This window comes from Octopus bimaculoides, chromosome 2 (assembly GCF_046866305.1).
Source record: "Octopus bimaculoides isolate indiv1 chromosome 2, ASM4686630v1, whole genome shotgun sequence".
Lineage (NCBI taxonomy): Eukaryota > Metazoa > Mollusca > Cephalopoda > Octopoda > Octopodidae > Octopus > Octopus bimaculoides.
In genome coordinates this window covers 117152658-117179491 of record NC_142929.1, presented here as the reverse complement: position 1 = coordinate 117179491, position 26834 = coordinate 117152658, and the positions used below count along the sequence as shown (strand labels likewise).

At 37.4% G+C, this 26834-nt stretch overlaps 1 long non-coding RNA gene across 2 annotated transcripts in view; it reads left to right on the top strand.

Annotated features, from left to right (window-relative positions):
• Positions 1-404: 404 nt before the first annotated feature.
• The window catches only part of LOC106879348 (uncharacterized), a 43710-nt gene continuing 17280 nt past the window's right edge, over positions 405-26834 (top strand). Inside the window, exon 1 of one of the 2 annotated variants that reach the window (XR_016240725.1) lies at positions 405-717. This is a non-coding gene — a long non-coding RNA (uncharacterized LOC106879348). The remainder of the gene's footprint in view (positions 718-26834) is intronic. The other variant, XR_016240726.1, reaches the window with a different exon arrangement.

Genomic DNA, 26834 nt, shown 5'->3' with positions numbered 1-26834 from the left:
TCTAAAGTAAAACATTGTGGTATATCTATCTGTCTGTCTGTCTATCTATCTGTCTATCCATCTATCTATCTATCTATCTATCTATCTATCTATCTATCTATCTATCTATCTATCTATCTATCTATCTATATGTGTGTGAGCATGCGCGAGCGCGCGTATACCTTTACAGTGAGGGAAGAAAATATTTCGATTCACATACGCAAATACATAAAGCCATGAATAAGTATGAGTGTCTGTCTATTCTTTTTACGTCAAACGGAATACGAATGTGTGCGTGTGCGCGCGCGTATGTCTCTGTGTGTCTATCTGTGTATGTATGTATATGGATGTAGGCGTATGTGTGTGTGAATGTATGGATGAATGTGTACCTATGTGCGCGTGCATATTTATACGTGCGTGCGCATAAATGTTTGAGCGTATATGTAGTGTCTGTGTATCAATCTGAGGATATGTGTGTATGTGTACGTGTTTGTAAGCGTGTGTGCGTAGGAGTTCAAAGTAACTGAGAGAGAGAGAGAGGGAGAGAGAGAGAGAGAGAGAGAGAGAGAGAGAGAGAGAAAAGAGAAGTAGAAGCATACAAAGTGAGAGGAGGCGGTAATGCTATTTTAACGTCGTATATTATTGATATTCTACTTCAACGAAGCCAACTCAGACGAAGGAACGAGAATGCGCAACCTTCAAATATTTTTTCAAGTATATTAGTACAGAGGAAACACGGTAATTTTCTTTTCTTTACACACACAAACGCATATACACAACACATACATACATACATACATACACATGCACACTCACATATATGAATACATCGGAGGAAGAACACCAATCAACGATCCTTTTCAAGGAGTCCGCTGTTTGGTGAGAGAAAAGAAAATTTCAGCTCAGAGGATTTGAGCTGAATCCTTTCAGCAAAATCAACTCCGCTAAAGGGTCCCAGTCATTTCACGGGTTGTCAAGTGGTGACGGGGATAAATAGACACAATGACACACACATAGATATATACATATATCTGTCTACTAAATCCACCCAAGAGGCTTTGATCGGTCCGAGGCTATAGTTGAAGACACTTGCCCAAGATGCCATGCAGTAGCACTGAACCCGGAACCATGTGGTTGGAAAACAGGCTTCTTGCCGCATAACCACGCATGTATATATATATATTGTATAAAGGATCGTGTGTAAGGCCAAAACAATGCGAAGTAAATGCAAGGTAAATCACAAGAAAACAAATATGTGAATTAACGTAGACTCATTCACCTTGTATTCAATATTTCGGGGTTATGACCCCATTTCAAAGAAATTGACGAATGTTGCCGATGTGCATGTGTGAGCGTGTGTGGAGTGGACATGCGCGGAAAGGTATTGCTATAGCTAGCGTCTTGTAACTCTCTTCTATTGTTGTTCATATGCATCCCTATTTCAGTATATGTGTGTATGTATATATATACAGGATATATATACAGGGTTATTCAAAAAAGAATGAACCGATTTATTACGCAATAGAAAACTCCAGCTATATATTTACTCACAATCAACTTTTATTTTCTGTCTTACAAGTGTTCAATGTGGCCACCACCTTCAGCACGGGCAACATCAATGCGATTAGAGGATTTCTCCCAAACGCGTATCAGCATATCAGGATCCACTGAGTTGATCGCTGTTTTTATTCGATGTTTAAGGTCATCGAGGTTAGGTGGCGGTGGAACATAAACGCGATTTTTTAAATATCTCTTCAAGAAAAAAATCAGATACGGTGAGGTCTGGAGATCTCGCAGGCCAAACAGATACTCGTGTGGGAGGAATTCTCTTATTGCATTGATGTTGTCCGTGCTGCAAGTGGTGGCCACATTGAACACTTGGAAGACAAGAAATAAAAGTTGATTGTAAGTAAATACTTGTGACTTAGCTGGAGTTTTCTATTGCTTTTCCTTATTAAAATATTGCGTAATGAAATCAGGTCATTCTTTTTTAATAGGCCTGTTTTATATATATATATATATATATATATATATATATATAACAGGGCTATTAAAAAAGAATGACCTGATTTCATTACGCAATATTTATATATATATATATATATATATATATATATATATATATATATATATATATATATATATATATATATATATATATATACATATACACACACACGTATCTATATGTACATGTGGATGAACGTATATACATACATGTACATATATATGCATATACTCATATATTGTTTGTATCACGACAGAACGCACGCGTTACCTTTATACAGTAAGTTTTTAACTATTTTTCTAACGCGACTCTCTCTATTTCTATCTCCCCCTCTCATTCTTCCCTCTACTGTTCTTCGCCTCTACCTGTCACTACTTCTCTCTCTCTCTCTCTCTCTCTCTCTCTCTCTCTCTCTCTCTCTCTCTCTCTCTCTCTTGTTACTCGTCCTTCGCCTCTCACCGTTACTACTACTATCTCTCTCTCTCTCTCTCTACCTCTCGTTGCTCACTTTTATTCTACTTCCTCCCCTCCTTTTCCCTCTGCTACTTTTTCTCTTCATACAGCCTTGGTCACGTGTGTGCGGCTGCTATTTCTTTTCGTTCTTGGAATCACCAAGCTCGCACGTACTTCTTTGCCCCTCCTGTACGTGCTTCACAGCGTTCGAGACATACACACTTCACGTCTGGCTGTACAGCCTTTTTGTTTGTTTATTTCACCGTTTCGTTTTCTTGTCTTGTTTTCCGTCCGCCACTACCCTCAACGAAAACAATTTAATTTGTGTTCGTGGGAAGAACCATTTTAACGATGCGTATTGCCTTAATTCTTCGAAACGCCGGAGTTTTAATGGTGGCAGCTGATGAAGGGGATGTTTCTATGTGGCCTGCTTGTTTGTTGCACCTTGTTTACCATTTTTGTCCTTGTTCTTTTGCCACGTCATGTACCCAGTTATGTATCTATATGTACATGTGGATGAACATATATACATACATGTACATATATATGCATATACTCATATATTGTTTATATATATATATATATATATATATATATATATATATATATATATATATATATATGTGTGTGTGTGTGTGTATACAGGATTTAAATACTACCTGCTACGCTGCTACAACGAGTTTCATGATTCTGATAGTGCTATAGTGGGACGAGCTTGTATAGAGTGCCTATCGGCCAATCTTTCAGGCTCCTGTTACAGACTGACCGGTAGTACAAACTCGTAGGACAATTGTACTATCAAAACATAAAACTTGAAGTAGCTCACACTTAAATCCTGTGTATATTAAGTTATATTTGCCTTACACTGGATGGATTTTACTGATCCCACTAATAACGGAACAGTACACTATATGTATGTGTACTCTCTGTGTGTATATTATATGTGTGTACCGTGTTGTATAATATACTACATACATATATATATATATATATATATATATATATATATATATATATATATATATATATATATATATATATATATATATATAACATAATATGATATACTATGCACTACAATACAATATATATTCTATATTGTATGATATTTGCCTTCTCCCGGTTAATTCGCTGTTACTTAAGGAATCCCGTTTGGTTTCTTTTTCTCCACTTAGCGATATGCTTAAGTTCGGCGGGTAGTTTCATCCGAGTCGAGAGTAGCGTGGTAGGAAGAGGCTTCGGCAGAGAGAAACGCAGACACCGATGACGCCGCAGCAACGGCGGAAGAAAGCAGGCTGCGTCGGTGGTATGAACGCTCGCACGGCGACTCACAAAGTGAATGCCGACAGACGGGATCGGTAACATAAAGTACCAGTCAAGTACTGGGATCGATGGTATTCGACTAAAGCAATCCACTCAATATCAGAAACTACTATCTAGTGTATTTTATTACATGGTATACACGGTATCTTAAATTAGCCAATGTAATACACGCCACTTAAGTTGTGCTATGTTGCATTTAGTGGTAGACTTAATCTCTCTCCTGATTTAACAACACTATTTGGTCCTTAGGTAAATGAAGCAGAGTCCTCTCCTTAGCAAATATTCAGAGATCTCTAGTCTGAAGATGACTTCCTGACTTCTTACCGATCTAAGAGGCCCTAAATCAGTTATGAGCAACCTGCGGCCAGCGGGAGTTTCTGAATGGTACGCCTAACGAAAAATTACCATCACTTTTTATAGTATTGCGGTCTTCTTGATGTGAGCTATTTCATGTGGTCTGCTTCTTGGAAAAAAGATACCAAATTGCCCTTGTCTGATCTAAATGATCAAACCACAAAAAAGACAACAAAAAAGTCCCATGAAAATGGCTTAGTTAGAGGAGGAAGGACAGCACCTTTGACCTTTTTACAGGTACCCGAAGAGTGATGGAAAGCGAAGTAGAGGAAGTTATCCTTACACTGGAAACCTCAGACGGATTCCCCGTCTAAAGGGGCCATATGGTGGCGTTAAAATGGATGACAAATTAAGTCTACAATCTAGCTAATTATATTTTAAATACCACAATCTAGCTAATTATATTGAATGGCATGCTGTACTAATGGATTAAACTACCACCCAAAGACAAGAAATGTCAATCGCACAGACATCTACCCAATTTCACTCTTAGTCGACTTAAGGCACGACTTTGGGTGTCGCTCAATGGATATAGAACTCGGAACTACATTGTTGCGAAGTGAACTTCTTAAGCACACAGCTATACATGTTCTGTGAGTATGAGTCTGTACGACTCCCCCCTCTCTCTCCCCCATCTCTCTCTGATATAAAAATTATGCCGAGGACTGCAGATATAAGTTACATGAAAGCCAATGATATGACTTGCAGCTATTTTCTTTAACAGCATGGTGATAGTAATGATGATGATGATAACGATGTCTTACATTATTGGCACAATACCACACTTCTGTTGTAGACTTGTCTATCCGATTGATTTGACCTCAACATACCACATATTTTATCGACTTAAGCACATAAAAGACGAAGGCATCTCTGCCAAGATTAGAACACATAGCATTAAAAAGAAGCAATCAAAATATCCTTTCTGCTATAGGCACAAGGCTTGAAATTATGGAGGAGGTGGCCAGTCGATTTCATTGATTCCTAGGATGAAACTGGTACACATTTCATCGACCCCGAAAGGATGAAAGGTAAAGTCGACATGGGGTGCATTTGAACTTAGAACGTAAAGATGGACAAACTTCCTCTAAGGATTTTAGCCCGGCTTGCTAACGATTCTGCCAGATCGCCTCCTTATACATAATACAAAGGCATTTAGCCCGATGGTGTAACATACCTAACAAATAGGAACGACATTTAAGCGATTTTCTTTTATCACAACGTATTTCTATGCGATTATTTGACATGTTAGAATTAGCAGCGAAATCTCCCACAAATCGCACAGTACTATCTTCATAAAGGAAGGCCTTACTGGATAACAATATACATACATACATCTATACATACATACATACATACATACATACATACATACATGCATACATACATACATACATACATACATACATACATACATACATACATACATACATACATACACATATATATACAGTCAAATTTTGATTTAACGAAAATTTCATTTAACGAAAATTTCATTTAACGATCCCCCAAATTTTATTTTGCAAAGGTTTGTGTATAAACTCTCGACATAGATGATATTTAACGAAATTCGGAATAACGAATACATAAAAAGGATTTTAAAGGAATTTTAGAAATATTTTGGGGATTTTTTGATAAATTTGATATAATATAATGATATGTCTATCACTTGTATTTGTATAATAATGGGAGACAAGAGCATTCGAATAGGCTACGATACCGGGACCCGCAAAATAGCCTATTTTGCCGATTGTGCAACTAGTAATCCTTTACTTAAATATGTACACTGGTTAGTTCGCTGTCTCATATATGTTAGATGAGTTCATAACTTTATTCATTAAATGATCATTTATTTTAATGTGGTATGTGTAAACATGTAAATGAAGTATTAAATGAGGTAGTATATAGCATATGTGAGCTTTAGTTTTAAAGTTTGTGTCAAAGTGGAGGTATTACATCAAACGCTTTAAGTTTATTTCTTATTCGTAAATAAGGATAGATAATCTACTATATATAACCGAAGGCAAGTATATCGGTTGCAATTTTCCATAAATTTGATTAATATCCTCTCGAATTAACGAGTACTCATTCATTAAGAAGCAAGCACGCTAGACTATAATTTGTTTTAAAAAATGTGATTAAGATATTTTAACTATCCAAGACCAATTTTTACAAAATTTACGTAAAAACAGCCAGTCACGACTATTTGAAAACCCAGCATTCAATTTAGCTGATAACAAACGCACGAGAAAAAAATTAAAATCTTAGGGATGTAATCCTAAAAATAGTAGATAAAGTATTTATAAAGATAAATATTTTGACAAAAAAGTACATCTTGTTCTTTTATGTTTAAAACGAATTAAATATTAAATACTGGCCATTCTTCTATAAAATCGGTGCATTGCACTGAAAGAAGATCAGAATTTTCTCTAAATTTGAATGTAATTTTGTATAAACCACAGCCATGTGTGCCAAAGTAAACAATAAAAAGAGCAAAAGAAAAACATATACAATTTCACAAAAATTGGAAGTGTTGAATCACAAGAAAAAGAACCCGTTGGCGACACAAGAGGAACTGAAGAAGAAATTCAAAATGTCAATAGGAGTTATTAATAGTATTCTAAAAACAAATCCAAATACGAGTAAAAAAAAAAAAAGATCACTAAGGAAAGAAGAATTTAGTAATTCTGAATGTTACAAAAGTTATCCACGATCCACTTTGAGTGGATTCAGAAAAAAAAGATCAAATTTTCACACAGTAACCAATGAGATACTGAAGATTACGTCTCTTAAAATTGCAGATTGTCTTCAAATCAAAGATTTTAAAGCTTCACAAACGTGAATTACACGGTTTAAAGAAAATTTCGGCATAAAATCAAGGACAAATTCTGGAGAAGGACTAGTAAATCCCGTTGTAATAAAGAGCTCATTCTCTGATTTTTTTGAAAAATCCAATAAATGCTCTACTCAAGATTTCTCTAATTGCGATGAAACAGGTCCTTTTATATAAATGTCCTCCCAAAAATACACTGGTTCTCAACACAGAAGAAAGAGCCTCAAGAATATTTTCAAAAGATCGCATTACAATACTTTTTGTGTGAATAGAACTGGCGGGAAAATAATGTCTCTTATAATCGGTAAATTCAAATCTTCACAGAGTTTTAAGAATATTAACATGGAAGCTTTGGGATTAGAATATGTTCATACAGGAAAATCTTGGATGACTGGTTTTATATTTAGAGATTGGTTGAAAAGGCTTAATGAAAAAATGGTTACTTCTTTTGCTCGATAATGCCGCCGTTCATTACATCGATATCAATTTGAGTAATATAGAACTATATTACTTGCCGGCGAATTGCACATCAAAAATGCAGCCTATTGATGAAGGTATTATTCATTCTTTTAAAGCCTTTTACAGAAAGATTTTCTTAAGGAATTTAAGTATGATAAACGAGGAAGATATTAATTTCATTGATGAGATTAAGAAATTCAAATTATTCAATGCTCTTCCACTCATAATTGAGGCATGGAATTCCGTTTCTGTCGACACAATAATAATTGTTTTAATCATGCCTTCAAAAATTGGGAAGGTACAAATAAAAGTACTGAAATGCCGGCCAGAAACATGGATGTTAGGGAAAATTCAATTGAAACTGATGAAGAAGAAACAGCATTCTTTGATAATTTAAATCTACCTGTCTATGATGACAATAATCTACAAGAAATTTTCATAGAGAACCTTGTTATCAATGACGAGCCCGAAATTTTTGATGAAACGGAAAATCAAACAGGAAAGCGAAAAATCACTTTTTCCGATGCACTTTATCATCTTGAACAGCTAGAAAAAAATTTCTTACAGGAAAATGGAAAAGAGGTGAAACAAGTTGTGTCTTGAGGAGAATTTTATTCGAAATGAAAAAAAGAAAGTCAGTCAAGATAACTGAATTTTTTAGAAAAAAATAATTAAATTTTTGATCATATTCCTTTTTAAGCCATAACTACAGTTTAAATCAAGGAAATGAGTGTGTGGTATTACAACAAGCAATACATCATTCTTTACTATATTTTTTAATTTTCCTTAAATTCATTTAACGGAAATGATTTTTTGGCCTTCGTGTGGTTTTCTTTAAATGAGAATTTGACTGCACACACACACACACACACACACACACACACACACACACACACACACACACACGCATATATATATATATATATACATACATACATACATACATACATACATACATACACAGATATGTGTCTTTGCATGTGAGTGTGTGCGGGGTGGGGGGTTAATGGGTTTTTTTTAGATTTTTCACACCGTTTGACAACCGGTATATGTTTTGTTCTTATGTCACTGTTACTTAGTGGCTTAGTATTAAAAGAAACTGATAGAATAAATACCTCAAAATACTCGAGAGTACTAGCATCGCTTCGAGCGACTAAAAACAAAATAAAACTCTTCGATGTGTTGCCCCAGCATGACCGCAACCCAATAACAGAAACAAGCAAAAAAAAAAACGAATGAATGAAATAATATTTGTGGCGGACGTGACTGTAACGAACACTTCACAAAGATATTTCCCCGCCAGAGTGATTTGCATTTGCCGGATTAATCAATCAATATTAGGTGATTGATACATCATACTGCAGATATTAAAGATGTATAAAAACAAACAAAAATAGATATATCAAAACAACAAGATACAAAGCAGGCGTCTTATAATGAATGTGTGTATACGTTTGTGTGTGTGCGCGTGTGTGTATGTGTGTGTGCATATATGTATGTACGTATGTATAAATATTTATGTAAATTATGTGTTTATATATATATATATATATATATATATATATATATATATATATATATGTATATATATATACATATATATATGTGTGTGTGTGTGTGTGTGTGTGTGTATGTATATGTGAATATATGTATATATATATGTATATCTATATCTATATATATATATATATATATATATATATATATATATATATATATATATATATATATATATATATATATATATATATAATGTATGCGCGTGTGTGTGTTAATCAAAATGTTGCAAACAATAATTAATTATATAACGTAGAAGAAAAGGTTGGAGGTGGGAATGGAGGGATGGGCGCGGGGGGTTGAACAATAAACAAATATAAAAGCTGATATTTATATTAGTCAAGGATTTTCTTGACTGTTTATTTATAACTATACCTCAAGTCTCTCTTTCATTCTCACTTTCTTTCTTTATTTCTCTCTTTCTCTCCCCCTCTCTCAATCTCTTTCTCTCGTTCGATCTCCCACCTACTTCTCATTAAAATCCGCGTACTTGTATTAAAGTTCCTATCAAATATTCATACAGGCTCATGTTCACATATACACACAGGCGCAGATGCACACACGCACATGCACATAAACTCAAATACAAACACAAACACACACACACGTGTGTGTGTGTGTGTGTGTGTGTGTGTGTGATGACGGTTCCCCAGCATGGCTTCAGACCCTGGCTGAAACCAGTTAAATGTAAACATATGCTTGCATGTATGTACGTCATTATTTAGTTTTATTTCAAGATTTCTTGCCAATAGAGAAAGAACCGGTTTCTAAACCTAGATCCAAAGTTCTTTCATTCGAATTTCAATAACAACAACAGGGTATTTTTTTTAATGTATGTATGTATGTATGTATGTATTTATGTATGTATGTATGTGTGCAGATTTGTATATTTTGTTTTATGTATGTTTCTCATGCATATACATGCTCATATGTACTTAAAGGCTAAATTCCTGGTAAGTTTATGCACGTATGTATGTATGTATGTATGTATGTATGTATGTATGTGTGTGTGTGTGTGTGTGTGTGTGTGTGTGTGTATGTATGTATGTATGTATGTATGTATGTATGTTTCGTATATATGTTGTAGAGTAGTACTTGTCCAGCAAGTGATTTGATCTGAGGCCTTGAGTTGAAATTGGAAAAATACGTAGTAGGGAAAAACCTTTCTCACCATTTAATAAGAAAAGCTGTTGCATGTATGTATGTGCACATACATACAGCAGTTTTTGTTGTATAGTAACGTTGGTTAGTGGAGGTGCGGTGTGTTGGTGCGTGTAGTCGTTTGGTGAGTGATGTGAAAGGGTGTATTTGGGGAGGTGAGAGCAGGTGTGAGAGTGAGAGAATAAAATGTTGGTGAAGCGCATGAGGTGACAACACCAATGTAGAATGTGTTATCGTTGCACGTTCAAGTGCATAACACAAGATCTTAACGAAAAGGAAAGGTTTAAGCTAGAATTTTGAAAAAGAGAAAAATGTATAAATTTTGTGAAAAGAAATTGGTAGAAAGAAAAAAAATTTACAGCAGTAATAAGTGGTCCGGAGAATTTGGTAGAGTCTCCAGGGTTTGATAATGTACTGAGAAGCGATAATTGTGAAGAAAAATCTGGTAACGACGAAGAAATAACTTGATGAACAGATAACAAGCTAAACGTTACGCACTTTATGTGAAAAGAAAATGGCGAAAGGGACAAAATTTGTTAGATCTTGTGCGAGCTGAGGAACAGTGGTAAGCAGCAGTAGTGGCTTATTTGTTCTGATGTTGGCAAGGTAAAACGCGAGTAAGGGTCAAAGAGAGGAGAAAGTGTGTGGGAAGTATGATTCAAAGTTGTCAACCAAACATGAGCGGCGAGTTCTTGAAGAGTGTGCGAGTGAGCGTACATTTGTGTGTAGAGGAGGCGTCCTGGTACCGAATGAAAATGCCAGTGTATATGTGGTATATGTACGGAGTAGGTAGATGTGAACATGTATGCTTCAGCATGCGAGTGTATGAGAGAATGCATGTGCGAAAAAATAGGTCTGTGTATGTAGGTGTGAGGGTGTGTGTTAAAGTTAGTAGATTAATACAAGCGTGTGTGTAGATGTGCAAGTGTAAGTGAAAGGTGTGTACGTATGTCATTATACCTTCTTTCCTCCTCTCTGGTTCCTATCTATTACACTAACCTATACAATCACATACGTCTATTTATAGAAATTTGACATCCTTGTATTCTTCCCCTCACTTTAAATTTTACTACTAAGATTACAACTCTTTGATATCACCCCACCCATACCTTTTCTCTACCCATCCCTATCATATCACTCCTACTCACATATCTCACACTTACTCACTCCTTACCTTCTCATCTCTTCCTATCCCTCCCCCACTCCTCTCACATCTTCCCCTCACATTATCTTGACCACCAACTAACACTCCTTTTTTCTCTTTTCTAGCCCTTTCTTCACTTTTTATCACTCTTTTCACTTTTTTCTCTCTCTTTCTTCCTCTCACTTTCTCTTCCTTTTTTCATTTTGACCTATCTCCTCATTCTAAATACCCACATCTCTCCCCACCATCTATTCACAAATACTACCAATACATTTTCATTCACACCACAAGACACTTTCGAATGAGCAACACAGAATTCACGGCTCCATACTTTGAAATGACTTGACATGAACTACTATTGGAACTTACATACCATGTACAGGACACTTTTGAACCACTTCTATACATCACTTTCCTCGAATAATGGAACTGCAACTACAATTTCTTTATACATTTTATATTTTTATTTCTACTTTCATTCTCTTATTTCCCTTTATATTCCATATCCCCTCTTTTTCCGTAATATTTCCTTATTTAGAACTCAAATATTTACCTCTATTTAACCATGTCACATCGTCTCTGATGAAGGGATATCCATAATATCCCAGAAACAGCTGTAAGACTATATCTATATCTTTTTCGTTATAAATGTCCTGAAAACTCCTCACAGCCTTGACCTTGTTATCTCATTTTGTCTAATACATATATATATATATATATATATATATATATATATATATATATATATATATATATATATATATTGATAGAAATGGCAAGACAACAAAAGTATGAAAGAGACTTCGATATTATGTAAATAGAGGAATTTATCTGTAAATATATGTGACAATTATTCGGTAGCCATGATAAAACTCTGAGATTCGGATGTCGGAGCGGAAACCCACTCCAGCATCTTTTCAGTTATCGGGCCATCGAAAAAAATGCTATGAAAATGACAGTTAAAACAAAGGGAAATTACTGTGATTGACCGTTATTAAGTAAAAATGTTCATAGTAATCGCGTAAGTGCACATGTCCATATATACACATGCGCGCCCGCACACCCACGTACATATATATATAATGCTTCGCTTGCTTCATGTTCTTGCTTGATGGGGCTAGGGTCATTTCAAGTTAGTAGTTTCAGAGGCATCATCATCTCTAGAACCGACCAGGTCCACCAGTGTTCTCAATCGCTGGTGATTCCGTGCCAGCCTCTCTGCATTCTCGAAGATGACGTGGAGCCTCTGGACATCTTCCCCAATCACGTCTAGCCATCTTGTGCGGAGCTTGTCACGAGGCGTCATCCAGGTCACAGCTTTCCAGCCCATGTAGGATGATCCAGCGGGAGACGGTGGATATGTCCGTACCAGCGCATGCGAATGATAGCTATGTGGTTGGAGGCTGTGGATTAATGCGTGAGCGTACACCTCTGCTGGAAACATGATGGTACCATCTGCTGTTCTCGACGGTTCTCAGTGCTCTGCTACCGAAGCCGTCGATCTTCTTTGGCAGGTTCTTCGAGAGGGACCACGTTTCTGCTCTATAGAGGAGAAGGGAGAGGACTGATGCGTTGTAAATGCGGAGCTTCGTCTTCTGGGAGATAGAGATGTGGCAGCAGAGGGAGTTCCATAGGGAGTACATGACACCAACGGCCAGACCACATCTGCAGTTGATTTCTGGGATCAGGTTTCCATTGTTGGTGACTGTGGAGTCCAGGTAGATGAAAGAGCTCACAAACTCCACGATGTCGGGGCCAATATGGAGAAAGAGAGGGTCCGGGACACCTCCGAAATTCATTAGCCTGGTCTTCGCCCATTTGACCTGAAGGCCTATATATATATATATATATATATATATATATATATATATATATATATATATATATATATATATATATATATACACATGTAGATGTAAGTATGTACATATATGTGTGTAAACATGTATATATATTATTTGTATTATTACATTATTGAACGCACACGTCCTTTTTTGCAAGTAAGTCTACTTTATTATTCTGACGTGACTCTATCTTTCTATCTATCTATCTATCTATCTATCTATCTATCTATCTATCTATCTATCTATTTATCTATCTGTCTTCCTCTATCTTTCTATCCATCCCTCTATCCACCTATCTATTTTTCTTCTTACCCATCTCCCCCTCTCGCTCTGCTTCCTTCTGTTATCTTGGCTTCTACTTCATTGCTATACACTTCTGTCCCTTCCTCCTTGTTCCACTTCCCCTCCCTACCATCCTCTCTCTTTCTCTATCTTTCTACCTATCCCTCTATTTACCTACCTATCTATCTTTCTTCTTACCCATCTCCCCCTCTCGCGCTGCTCCCTTCTGTTGTCCTGGCCTCTACTTCACTGCTATACCCTTCTGTCCCTTCCTCCTTGTTCCACTTCCTCCCTCCACCATCCTCTCTGCTCTCGTGTGACCTGTGGTCAGCTTTCTTTTCACTCCAGCCGCTGTGAAGGCAAGACGAACTACTAGCGTTCTACCTCAGATTCGCGTTTGGCCGTACGGCTTTTGAATGTTGTTTTCACTGTCCAATTTTTCCTGTCTTGGTTTGTGTTTGCCACCTTGGAATCCTCTGTGTAGTGGGTTGATCCACTACACAGGAAGAGACTATTCTAGAGTACGTTCTGTCTTATCTTCGAAACGTCAGGTTAGAATAGAGGCAGCTGATGAAGGAATATTCCAAGTGGCTTTCCGTTTTCCTATGTGTTCGTTCCGTTGTCTGTAGTTCATTGTTCTAACGTCCTGTACCCTGATATGCATATATATACACATGTAGATGTAAGTATGTACATATATGTGTGTATACATGTATATATATTCTTTGTATTATTATTATTATATATATATATATATATATATATATATATATACACACACACACACTCATATATACTTTAAAAAGTTAAGAATTCTTGATACAGTCAAAATATTTGTAGATTTTCTTAAATAAAAAATGAATTACATCGAATGTATGTATGTATGTATAAACATGTAAGCATATATATGAAAAAATATTAAGCGAGTGTGGTATTCAATACTTTTATAGCATATATAAGTATATATGTATACACAGACACAACACGTGGGTGGGGAGGGTTGAGTATGTTAGTTTTCATTACCATCTAAATTTCTATTGCTACTACTACTACTACTACTACTGCACACACACACACAAACATGTAGGCTCGCGCGCGCGCGCACACTCAGACCCACGGACGCGCGCACACACATAAATACATAGACTATATTGTTGTTGTTGGCACTCCGTCGCTTACGACGTCGAGGGTTCCAGTTGATCCGATCAACGGAACAGCCTGCTCGTGAAATTAACGTGCAAGTGGCTGAGCACTCCACAGACACGTGTACCCTTAACGTGACACAGTGTGACAAGGCTGACCCTTTGAATTGCAGGCACAACAGAAACAGGAAGTAAGAGTGAGAGAAAGTTGTGGTGATAGAGTACAGCAGGGTTCGCCACCATCCCCTGCCGGAGCCTCGTGGAGCTTTAGGTGTTTTCGCTCGATAAACACACACAACACCCGGTTTGGGAATCGAAACCGCGATCCTATGACCGTGAGTCCGCTGCCCTAACCACTGGGCCATTGCGCCTCCACTACATAGACTATATATATTGTAGTAAAAAGATATTCATTGTAATCCGGGAGGTAATCAAAACTATTGTCAACACCGGCATTGCTATCACAATCGTCACCACCATCACAATCACCATATCCATTGCCACCTGCAAATCTTACCAACATCATCACCACAACCACAACCACCACTGTCACCAACTTTACCACATATATCACCACGACCGTTATCTCCGGCACCCATACAACCGCCTCAACCACCATTTCTACAACCTCTGCCATTACCACAACCATAACAACCACGACCACACATGGTTTGACACTATTGTTGTTTAGCCCCAGGTAAATCTTAATCGCGCCAACCTATGATGAAAAGCATTCCAGCCGTGACAATTCTATTTTTCCTGTGTGCAGAGGACCCCTAACCATGATTATTCAATGTATTCTAAGTATGGTTTGGCCATTATTTGTAGCTATTCAAGTAACCATCAAGGGACTGCCTTACTGGCTTGAGATCAAAGAGTTAATTTTAACTGCGCAAAAATATAATTTACAAAGCAAACACTCCTCTTACCTTTCCTCATATTTCTCCTACAATTTCTCATCTTCTCGCCCCCTTACCTCTTCCTATGACCATTCACTCCTCCTTCTTCTGTTCCATTTCTCTTCATCATCGCACTTCTACCCTTTCTCTTCAATCTCATTCACTTCCTCGCTCCTCGCTCCCCACTCCCCACTCTACACCATCGTTCCTATTTATCTTACAACGTTAAAATCAATAAACTGACACAAACGGATTACGTCAGTGTACATTTATTATTGCATTTAAGTTTCAAATTTTTGGCGCTGTGTACAAATTACGCAAGGGTCACCATTGCCTTTCATCGATTAGCTATCAACTGCTTTTCTGGTTTCATTGAGCAGGAAAGAGCTTCTCCAATGGGCCTTACACGCCCCACAGAAGCTGTTAGGTTGATATAAATGGTGTTATTCTTTAGTATATATATATATCAGTGACTTCAGAAAAATTACTCGTGTTAAGAAATGATTGAACCGGGTTGACAATTAGGGGATGATGGAGTGAGAATAGTGATTAGTGTGTGTTGCATGGAGGGAAGAAGGCACGGTATAGAAAAGGAGGGGAGAAATGAGTGTGTTGCTGGACTTAAATTGAATTATTTAATGAGAGAAGAAACTGAGAGAAATGATAGCACTTCTGAAAGTTGGAGACTGAAGTTTGAAGGCATGATTTTATTGCATTCTAGGATGTATGAGAATGTGTGTGTGTGTGCGTGTGTGTGTGTACCACCAGCACCAGATGTGGGAGCAGTATTCCATTGTGGATCTCACCTGGGTTTCGTAGAGAATCAGCAGTTGTTCGGAGCTGAAATATTTTCACACTCTGAAGAGGAAAGTTAGTCGTTATGATGCAAATTTACTTATATCATGAATACTAGATTTCCAGGAGAGTAATTAATGATTATGAAATCTAATATTTCGAGCGACTTTAAGGGTTTTAGTTACTGCGGACTAGAGAAAATGAATAAGGTATAAGATTGTATTTAATGTAATCAACGACTGTCGCGTAGAAATAATAATAATAATAATAATAATAATAATAATAATAATAATAATAATAATAATAATAATAATATAAAAGATGTATAAGGGATGGGCTACAGCAAATATTCTGCTTAATACCACGGATTTGTTTGTCAGTTGTTTGACCATAGCCAGTTGAGCATGTCCCTTAGTGGCTGATGATATGTGCATCTCTGATCATGAGCAGAAGTAGTGGGGGAGCATCATAGCCATGTGTTGAGAGGAATTCTTTGGAGTTTGGATAATTCACCTCTGGAAACATGGGTTCAACATCTTTAAACAACTCTTATACAGGGACCTTTTGAGCGGGATGGGCTACTCCACCTGAAGAAAATTCTAACTGGGCCCCACCTGAAAGGTCATGCACTGTTTATATTGATATGAGATCGCCATGTCATGCACATATGATTGTGATGCACGTGTCTGGTGTACCTCTATCAGGCGGATAGTCGTGATGAGCATACTGGGCTTTGTATATCTTACCCCAGTGTCCCTTTGATGGCATGCACTGCTCTCTCACTCAAGAAGAAGAAGAAGAAGAAGAAGAAGAAGAAGAAGAAGAAGAAGAAGAAGAAGAAGAAGAAGAAGAAGAAAAAGAAGAAGAAGAAGAAGAAGAAGAAGAAGAAGAAGAAGAAGAAGAACAACAACAACAACAACAACAACAACAACAACAACAACAAGAACCTCTCAATGGCAAATGCCCAAAGAGAGCTAATAGTGCCGACGTTGATAAAGTCCTTACCTATTAATGGTTAGTGTCTTCTCGTTTAAAATCAGAAACAGAAGGTTGAATCATAGCAGCCCAAGATCAATGCCTACCCACAAGGAACTACCTGGCCAACATATTAAAGAACGGCAGTAGCCCAACATGCCATGTATGTAGACAACGAAATGAAACCATTGACCGTGTTGTCTCCATGTACAGTCTTCTTGCGCCTACAGAGTATCTCAATAGGCATGATAGAGCAGCATAATATATTCACTGGGTAATTTGCAAAAACCAGGACCTGCCGCATGATAAAAACTGGTGGGAACACAAACCACCCCCAGTGCTTGAAAATGACCACATCTCACTCTTCTGGAACTTCACTATTCAAACTGACAGAAAGATAGATGCAAATAGGCCAGACATCATAATGAAAGACTTCAGACAAAAATCATGGAAAGTGCGGGTAAAATGTATCCCAGTAGTTATAGGTACACTGGGAACTATACCTAAAGATTTGAACAGATGGATAGAGGAAATAGGCATAAAACCCAGTTTAGTACAGCTCCAGAAAACAGTATTATTAGGGACAACTGGGATACTTAGGAGGGTTTTTGGCATCTAAGGTTATCTGTTGTAGCCCGATGTTAGAATTTTTCCTTTTCCAATAGTCTTATCCGCTGTATGTATATGAAAATAATAATAATAATAATAATAATAATAATAATAATAATAATAATAATAATGCATGGTGCCCTTTACCCCTAGGCAAATGTACACAGGCTCAACATGAAGAGAGGTAAGGATGGACGTGGGCTGATTAGCGTACGGGAGTGCATCAACAGAGAAAGAAGAAACATAGCAGAATATTTGGTAAGCAGCAATCAAAACCTGCTACCGTATGCTACTAGTGCAGAAGGAGTTAGCAAAAATGAACTTGAGTGTGCTCATGAATTCCAAACAAGAACAGCCAACGAGAGGGAAGAAACCCTACTCCGCATGGAATTACATGGTCAGTTCCACCGTGAAACCAACAAATTAAAAGATCAGGAAGCATCATGGAGTTGGCTCAACAAGGGTGACCTAAAAAAGAATATTGAAAGCCTAATCATCACGACTCAGGACCAGGCATTGGATACCAACTCAGGGAAAAAGAATATATACGACACAAGTGCATCGGACTTCTGCAGAAAGTGTGGGAAGAGGGTCGAAAATGTGATTCACATTGCTAGTGCTTGTGAAAATCATGCGCAGAAAGAGTACAAGCGTAAACACAACAAAGTTGCCCAAAACCTCCACTGGCTGCTATGCTGTAAGTATGGATATGAGGTTACGGGTGCTTGGTGCCAACACACCTGGAAAAGGTAGTGGACGAAAAGCGGAAGGCAAAAATCCTCTGAGACTTTGATATCCCTACAAAGTGTTAAAGCACCGGAGGCCGGATATAGTAGCCTTTAGGAGGGACAAAACGAGTGCCTAATAATCAAGGTGGCAGTGTCACACGATCAACATATCATCATGAAAGAAAGAGAAAAAGTTGATAAATATGGAGACCTGAGAATTGAGATTACTAAAATGTGGCAGCTACGAGAATCGAACATAAAGGTTATCCCTATTCTCACCGGAGCATAAACCTTTAATATCTACAACTGCTTATCCTTTCCTCTCTCCGCGAGTATTCGAAAATGTAAACATCATCCTTCTTTTTTACTCTAAGAACACTACCATTTCTCTCTGTGCGGTCATACAAAAGACCATATTTAGTAAATCTTAAAACTTTACTATCTTCAACTTATTTTTCTTTTCTTTTTGACTCTCCCTGGGTATTCGAAAATGTAAAAATCCTTTTCATTACAAAAGTCCTACTGTATTCTCCGAATGGACAGGCAAACGAACATCTGAAGAAAACTTAAAAACTTTAATATTTTACCCAAATACGTAAACATAACTTTTATTGCAACAACACAATTGAATACGTAAATTCAAAGATTCAACGACGTCGAATATCAGTATATATTATTATTATTATTATTATTATTATTATTATTATTATTATTATTATTATTATTATTATTATTATTATTATTATTATGTTTGACTTTTGATTTGCATTTGTACAAGTTGGATCCAAGTCTCACCCAGAGACCCCAAGAGACAACAAGTTAGAAGTTCATGTAGGTGTTATGCCTAGAGTACCATATATTTGGATTTGTACAGTTTTGTTCAAGTGAATGTTTAAGAAACCATAAGAAAATTATGCGTTTGCTTTAAAATTTGAGATCACATAGACAGTATTTTACGTAGGATATGGGCAGTTCCCATGAGCACTATCTTTTGAACTTCAGCCATTTTGGGGTTTCCTGGAATCTGATCTAGGTAGTAATCAGCCCGTTTCGCTGTCATTCCCAGGGCACCTATGACAATAGGTATTGTTTTCGTCTTCAGATTCCACATTTTGCTAATTTCTATTTCAAGATCTTTATATTTTCTCAGTATTCCACATTTTGCTAATTTCTATTTCAAGATCTTTATATTTGCTCAGTTTATTATTATTATTATTATTAGTATTATTATTATTATAATTATTATTATTATTATTCAGTAGTTTTATTTTTATAGCGTGCTTTCACTTCACTACCGAGCGCAGCTCTGTGTGCCATGGGTATGTGATGTGGTTTGCTGCGATGCTCTTATGGTTACTGTTTGAAAGTATTTTGCGTAGGATGTGTTCAGTGCCCAGTCGTGCAATTTTCTGTATGTTATATATATTTGTAAGTCCACACACACACACACACACACACACACACACACACACACACACACACACACACACATATATATATATATATATATATATATATATATATATATATATATATATATATATATATACATATATGTATATATATGTGTGTGCTTGTGTGTCAGTGTTTGTCCCACGCCATCGCTTGACAACCGATGTTGGTTTGCTTACGTCCCCGTAAATTAGTGGTTCGGCAAAAGGAACTGATAGAATAAGTACTAGGCTTACAAAGAATAAGACCTGGGATCAATTTCTTCGACTAAAGGTTGTGCTCCAGCGTGACCGCAGTCAAATGACTGAAACAAGTAAAAAAATAAAAGAATAAAGAATATTTTCGTCGCTTTGAGACCGTGACCTGTTCACTGACAAAATTCCGTGCTGCATCTACTGTGATGCAGCACGGAATTTTGTAAGTGAACAGGTAGCGGTCTCAAAGCGACGAAAATATTTTGGCAAATTAAATTTAAATGTTGAAGTAAATCTAACGGTTTTTGTGTGTTTCTTAAATGGCTTATAAACACCTTCCACGCTGCAATTGTATGTATATATATATATATATATATATATATATATATATATATATATATATATATATATATATATATATATATATATATATCTTTACTCTTTTACTCTTTTACTTGTTTCAGTCATTTGACTATGGCCATGCTGGAGCACTTCCTTTAGTCGAGCAAGTCGACCCTAGGACTTATTCTTTGTAAGCCTAGTACGTATTCAATCGGTCTATTTTGCCGAACCGCTAAGTTACGGGGACGTAAATACACTAGCATCGGTTGTCAAGCGATGTTGGGGGACAAACACAGACACAGAAACATATACACACACATACATATAATATACGACAGGCTTCTTTCAGTTTCCGTCTACCAAATCCAGTCACAAGGCTTTGGTCGGCCCGAGGCTATAGTAGAAGACACTTGCCCAAGGTGCCACGCAGTGGGACTGAATCCGAAACCATGTGATTGGGAAGCAAGCTTCTTACCACACAGCCCCTCCTGTGCCTATATGTGTGTGTGTGTGTGTGTGTGTGTGTGTGTGTGTGTATGTGCGTGTGTGCGTGTTTGTGTGTATGTGTGTATACACTGGGTAGCAAAAGTATTTAACACATCAATTTTTTATAAATTTCACAATAAAAAGTCGTTCAATTTTAATGATACTTCAAATATTTTAATGAACATTGTCTAACTAAACGTTTTATTTGTATAGGTGGTAAATACTTTTGCACATAGTCAAATTCGAAAATTGGCAATAAAAGTGCATAAAAAACAATGTTTCTCAATTTTCCTCTATGTTTAGTTAGACAATGTTCATGAAAATATTTGAAGTATCATTCAAATTGAACGACTTTTTATTGTGAAACTTATAAAAAACCGATGTGTTAAATACTGATGCTACCTATATATATATATATATATATATATATATATATATATATATATATATATATATATATATATATATATATATATCGATAAATAGAAGCACGACTCCGGTATTCAAGTGTAGGAAGTATGTAAGCTTCAAGAAGTCCGTGGTATGCATGGAAAACAAAAAATGGACCACGTACGTTCAGGAATAATAAAAATTTATTGGCATGGAAGGTAACACACATTTTCCCATATCAAAGTAACGAGGAAATTCGATAAGCTGAAAGTTTCTGTATAGCTTACGGTTAGCAACTTCAGTTGCTATGAATGCAAATAAAAATCGGAATTGAGGGCGCGGAACGAATAAAATCCGGGCTACATAAGTTTCTCCGCTAGCTAACCTTCTCATGTAATAATTACTCAACTAGGAGTACTCAACTTAGCTATTCATCAGGCCGAGAATACCTTAATTATGTATAAGGTTACATTGTCGCTTGGGATTCCCAAGTTAACTCACCGCAGATGCGAGTTGAAATGAGTGATGAAACCGGAAGGGAATAAAAAAAAAAATGCTTGAAGAAATAAAACGGTCAAGAAGAAAAGGAAAGGATGAGGTCAAATATGTGGAAGTGGGAATCATAATGTTGCTAGGAATGAAGAAAAGGAGAGGAAAAAGAAAGTGGGGCGGGGAGGTAGTAAGTAGTTGCTGTCGTTAAGGAGAAAGAATGATTGTTATAAATGTTTAACTGGGATAGGTAAAGATATTCATTTCCTCGAGGATAGTTGATGCTGGTGTTGTTGACCGTTGGTCTGCGTCACAGCAAACATACACATTCGCACCATCCATGTACATACGTGCACTCAGACTTCGCACCTGTGGTACCAACTGAAGCATATATGTGCGCAGACGCACCTACGTACGCGCACATACGCAAAAAATGTCTACATGCCATGACCGGGCGTGCGGCTACAGCATGTAGACATTCGTCTGTAAAGAGCCCCCCTTCGGTCATGACTCACCATGGGATTGTAGCTAGAAAGTTACCCTCCAAGGCACATGTCCGGGCAAGGTTGTTGATGGAAGACTAGCAGTAGCTTGTGCATACCAAACTCCCTGCTCCACGCCACGGATGTCATCTAAGGGAAATGCAAAGGCCAATACAGCTTGGCACCAGTGACGTCGCAACGCATTTCTACCGCTGGGTGAACTGGAGCAACGTGAAATAAAGTGTCTTGTTCAAAAACACATGTAGCCCGGCCCAGGAATCGAACTCACTATTTCGTGATTGTGAGCCCGACACTCTAACCACTGAGCTATGCGCAATACAAATATGCCTAAGTACCCAAGGATGGAAGCAAGGTTCCACCCGCATACACACGCGCTTCTACATATATATTTTTTTTAAAAAACATGCATATATCTAGCCATACAAGCTGTAAGTGTGCAAGTACATACGTGTATCTATGAGGGGAGCAAAAAGAACGTAAAGAAAACAAGAAATAAAGAGAAAAGGAAGAGAAAAAGTTAAAAAGGGGAAAAGAAAGGGGAAAAGGGGGATTCAGAAAAAAGGGAGAAGGAAAAGGGAGAGAAGGAAAAATAAATAAATATAAATGAATTATTGGGTATAAAAAGAGAAAGGCGGAGAGAAGAAAACATAAGGAGACCACAAAGTAAAGGAAATATATAAAATAATGCTAAAAGGTACTGTTATAAATACAAAGGAGAAATCAAAGTGGAGAGGATGTAGGAGGATTAGTTATGAGGCTATCGGAGTAAGACACGAGCATTGATACCATAAGAATGTGTTATATAATCTATGTCTACAGTTAAGAATAAAGTCATTTCGTTCGTTTATGCAGCCTCTTCCTTGAATAATAGATAAGACTTCTGCAATGTCGAGATCGCATTTGTTGTTGTAACCTTTCTAATATAGGCACAACGCCTAAAATTTTGGGGGAGAGGGTTAGTCGATTACATTGACCCCAGTGTTTCACTGGTACTCAATTTATCGACCCGAAAGGATAAAAGACAGTCAACCTCGGTGGAATTTGAACTCAGAACGATTCTGCTAACGATTCTCTCAGCTCGCCGCATGCGTAACAATGGACCATTTCATGCTTTATGCAACTGAGCTACGTGTTAGATTATGTAAGAGCCTAGATAGAAAAGTACTGTTAGTTTTCGCCTGAAATTTAAAGCTAGAGTAATGATTGTTAATTCTCGCTTTGAAATTGGTACTGCATGAGCTGATATATACAAACTTGGAATCCTCCGTGGAGACTGTGCATTTATTATTTTATTATTCTATTCTTTTCTTTGTTTCAGTCATTTGACCGTGGCCATGCTGTAGCACCGCCTTTTTAGTCGATGAAATCGACCTCTGGTACTTATTCTATCGGTCTCTTTCGCCGAACCGCTAAGTTACGGGGATATAAACCAACCAACACCGGTTGTCAAGCGAAGTGGGGTAACAAACACAGGCACAAAGATACACACACATAGATATATACGTCTATATATATATCTATATATCTATATATATATATATACGATAGGCTTCTTTCAGTTTCTGTCTACCAAATCCACTCACAAGGCTTTGGTCAGCTCAAGGCTATAGTAGAAGACACTTGCCCAAGTGGGACTGAACCCGGAACCATGTGGTTGGGAAGCAAGCTTCTTATTTCTTTATTGCCCACAAGGGGCTAAACATAGAGGGGACAAACAAGGACAGACAAACGGATTAAGTCGATTACATCAACCCTAGTGCATAACTGGTACTTAATTTATCGACACCGAAAGGATGAAAGGCTAAGTCAACCTCGGCGGAATTTGAACTCAGAAAGACAGACGAAATTCTGTTAAGTATTTCGCCCGGCGTGCTAACGTTTCTACCAGCTCTTACCATACAGCCACACCTGCGCCTCCACACAGCCACACCTGCGCTGCCACACAGCCACACCTGTATACGATATTTTTAGCGAGGCATTTATCTTCTAAGAGATGGGGCATCTCTTACAAACATCTCTTTGAAGCGGGGTATCTACCGCAACATAGATTTCTAGAGGGTGCTAAAGTTGAGTTTGTGAGGCTATAACTAGCTGCTATTAACCGGATGTCACAGGTAATATCTGGTTAAACGCTAGGATTGGTATTGGGGTGGGAGAGCTATTCGGAGGATATAGTTTATAGTAGCTCTCGTGTCTGGTGATATCATCCCTATTATTCCCTACTTCAGTAATCGGTGTAGCCAGATCCCTAGGTTGGTTACGAGTAGTGGACAGCGTCCTAGGATTAGTGCTAATGAGGTGAGGGTCAGCACTAGTAAGAAGGTTCAAGGATGCTCTAGAGCTATGGACGGGAGGGCTGGGGGTTAGAATGTGTTGTACTTGAGTGATTATAGTTATGTATCTTCTGGTTACGTAGCTTCCTATTGTCAAGTTGTCGAATAATACCAGCAATGTTAGTTGTGGTGGAGTAGGATAATTCAATGGATTGGGGGGGGGGGGGTTGAAGATTTTCCTAAGGGTACTAGACCTGGGGAAATGCTTTTCTAACAGTGCAAAGAAAAGCTTGGGTAGTCTGGACTGAACATTAAGGGCGAAGTTGAGGTGAAACCAGAAAACGTCACGTCTTCTGGCCCGAATTTTTATAGCCAGCACCGTATAGGGCACTGTTATGATATTCGGCATATTGCTCGAATGTTTCTTTATTAACGAATAAGGATGGGATCCTATAAGACACACTGTCAACCATAGATTTAAGGACAGAGTGATGATGGGGGTCGAAGAAAAGTTAACGTAATTTAAGTTCTCACTGAATTTGTGGTAAGGATAGAAAGTGTCGTTCTGAAAATGCTGTGTGACATCGAAGAAATTCGCAGTTTTAAGATTGGAGCAATAAGAGATGCTAAGACCCACATTCTTAAAGAAGGATCTAATTTTTTTACGAAGTTGTCCGACTTCTCGCTTGCTCGGGACCGCAAACCGAGTGTCGTCCTTATACAGACCACCGGAAATATTTGGGAATTGGTCCCAGAGACAGTGGAACAGATAACATCCCATGGGGTCGATTACCTAGGCCGAGTCACGGATCTTGTTCAAAACGGGGGCACCAGTATTTTCTTAACGAAACACTTTGAAACTTGGGACACTGGTAGAATGTGTCATATAAAACATCTTTTTCTCTTAGTCTTCTTAACAAAAAAACGTACATCGCAAGTTATTTCATGTTAAAGTTGTCGTATTTCTGTAATTTCAACCAATGACTGACGTCCATTCAGCTGAATACATTAAGTGCTGACTTCGTAAACAAACGATTCTCAAACGATTCTGGCGGTGATAAAATTATTATTTCCTTGTCAAAAAATGGCTGAAGCATATTGGCAGTAGCTAATAAACCTTTCTATTATAGGCGCAAGGCCTGGTTTTTGAAGGAAGGAGCAAGTCAATTAGGGTTAGGGAAAACGAACACACGTGTGTTGCCTCTCTGCAAAATGTCAGAAGTAATGGAGATTAAATACGCTTTACATCGCTTAAACTGCCAAAGGAATAACTGTAAACAGCTGAATACTTGTCAGTGATTGGTTGAAATCATCGAAATAAGACAATTTTTTACATGAAATAAATTCGAATACAAAATTTTTTTTCTGTTCTATAACACAAAATAGATAAGTATACGAAGTTTGAAAGTCTTTCGGTACCAAAAACACTACATAAAACATAAATGAAAACTGGTGCCCCCGTTTTGAACAAGATCCCGAGTGACTCGAAGTAACTGGAAGTATCCTTGAGAACACAAAGTTTCCGTCCAATTTTATAACAGTTCAACGGGCTGTCACGATAATATCTATATCTCCTCCAGTTTGGTCAGAATATTTTAGTGCAAAGATGAGGCCCTTATTAAGTAGGATAGGAGATACGCTAGAATAGTATTGATCTATACTGACTTAAATGAATCTATATCTGCTTTTAGGGATTAAGGAACTAAACCATTCAATGGCATTGGTGTTGTTAGTCCAGCGGTTTAATGTAATTTTAGAACGAAGGTGGAGTAGAATTCTATCCGAAATGATGTGTGATTACTGTGAAGTAGACCAGCGGTCAACAGGATCAGCGTCAACTATCCACAAAGAAACTAATACATTTACCCATCCCAGTTAAATATTTATAACAATCGTTCTTTCCCCTTAACGACAGCAACAATTTCCTATCTCCCTGCACCACTTTCTTCATTCCTAACAACCTTATGTGATTCCCACTCCCACATATTTGACCTCATCCTTTTTTTTCTTCTTACTGCCTGACCGTTTTATTTCTTCAAGCATTAGTTTTTTTCATTTTGTTCTTCTGGCTTCATCACTCATTTCAACTCGCATCTGCGGTGAGTTAACTTGGGAATCCCAAGCAACAATGTAATCTTCATGTAATTAAGGTATTCACGG